General features: G+C 43.6%; 1 long non-coding RNA gene across 1 annotated transcript in view; it reads left to right on the top strand.

Moving 5' to 3' along the window:
- Nucleotides 1-1846, top strand: part of LOC107662834 (uncharacterized) — a 4808-nt gene continuing 2962 nt past the window's right edge. Inside the window, exons 1-2 of the long non-coding RNA XR_001631248.1 lie at nt 1-137; nt 769-894. This is a non-coding gene — a long non-coding RNA (uncharacterized LOC107662834). The remainder of the gene's footprint in view (nt 138-768; nt 895-1846) is intronic.

The following is a 1846-nucleotide window of genomic DNA, read 5'->3' as shown; positions in this document are numbered from 1 at the left end:
CTCATTACAAATTTTCTGTCTTTGTGACTGTGAGCAATATTTGGTGCGTTTTGAAAAGCTACCGTTATTCTCGCATCGCCCTCATGACGTTACCACTAGTTTCATTCACTCAGCGCGTGTTTGCTGTGTCTTCTGAGGTGAGTCGAGCAGTTCAGATATTTCGCTTGTTTACACATCCTTAAAAATGTTTTTTACACAGTTTGTTTAATCAACATCCTACGAGGTTCTTTCTAAATTGTTTTAATCAGATAAAACACTATTTATGCGCCTGTTCTGGCGTCTGCAGACTGATTTAGTTCAACAGGAAAGGAACATCACGGGAAACTAAAGTCATGCGGACACAAACCATTGCGTGTATTTTTAAAGTTTATGTGATAAAGATGTGTTTGTGAGTGATAAAGATGTGCGTGTTTTTTCGTGCTTTCATGGATATGAACATATTCATTTAAAGCCTATATGGTTAATGGCAGACAGAAATGGAGCAGAAAAAAACTGTAAAGATGCGTGTGATTAGTTTGTTTTATCTATGTCAGTTGTGAGTGGCAAACAATGCTATTTTTTTTTAATAGAGACGTTTTATAACATTTAAGGTACTCTGTTCGAACTCTAATGGTATTTTCAAGTACGTATTCTTTTTTTACCACAGACACCTACTATTACTATGCCAATATAACTATGCCAAATAAGCGCACTAATGTCCACATAAAAAGCTAAAACCGTGCTGCCGAATCCCGCGTTTTTTAATGGAATTATCATTCTTTTTCTAAGGCTCAGTTTTCCTATAAATGCCAGAATATTCTCATCAGCCTACAAGTGAAGACAGTTTACTGAAGGACAGTGAGCACATGACAGATCCAGAACCCTGCAGAATGAAACACACTGAAAAACAAACAGGTTGGTGTTTATTCTTGATCCTTAAAGGCTGAAAAAAATCAGTCCCTCTAGGATGTAATTTATTATAAGAGAACACTAAAGAATGAATTAAATGTTATCCTCTTAATCCTATATAACTGTATCATATTTAATACATGAATTTCTAAGGGCTCTAAATGATCAATTTGAACAAAACATTTCCAGGTTACGCATGTAACCATGGTTCCCCGAAGGGAAAGAGACGCTGCGTCGAAACGCTACGGGAACGCCTCCAGCGTGACTACGCTCTGAATCGCATGCATAATCAGTCCAATGGATGGGTGAGACATCACAGGCGGAGTGACGTAGCGACCAGGAAGCATAAAAGCACGTGTGGTGAAACCGGCATCAGCTTCTAGGAGTGAAGCAAGCGCTGGCAGGGATGCCAGAAGTATGGCCCTGAGATGCAGCATCTCGTTCCCTTTGAGGAACCCAAACGTTCCCCTTCAGGAACTCGAGCTGCGTTGAGACGCTACGGGAACGAGAATGCCCCTACGGGAACGAGAATGCCCACACCGCCAGACTTGCAAATCCCTGCCTAGTGTGGAAGAGCACAACTAAGGCGATAGAAAAGGGAGCCAGGAGTGGCTAAAGTAGGCAAGGCCTGCCGTCCCAAAGGCCAACTTCTGGTGTGAGCCTTGACCTCCAAAGGAGAGGGGAGATCAGAGGACTCAAGGCTATGGAATAGCATCCTGATTCACCACTTAGTATAAGCTTCTCTGGCCGGAGGCCTCGGCCTCAGCGCTCCTCAGAGGAAACGTGTAAGAAGAGGGTGTCTTCCCAATGAATGGCCACCGAGAGGGGTGTGGTAGGCCTCAATGGCCGCCACGAAGACCTTTAGGGTGGAGTGGATCAACCCTGCGGATAAACATGCCTGCAGAAACTCTAGAACTGTACCAAATGGGCAGTTAGCTGGGTCGAGCTGGCGGTCTCC

This window comes from Sinocyclocheilus anshuiensis, unplaced genomic scaffold, assembly GCF_001515605.1.
Source record: "Sinocyclocheilus anshuiensis isolate Anshui unplaced genomic scaffold, SAMN03320099.WGS_v1.1 scaffold1815, whole genome shotgun sequence".
Lineage (NCBI taxonomy): Eukaryota > Metazoa > Chordata > Actinopteri > Cypriniformes > Cyprinidae > Sinocyclocheilus > Sinocyclocheilus anshuiensis.
Note: the sequence above shows the minus strand (reverse complement) of the source record. Positions and strands in the feature narration are given on the sequence as shown.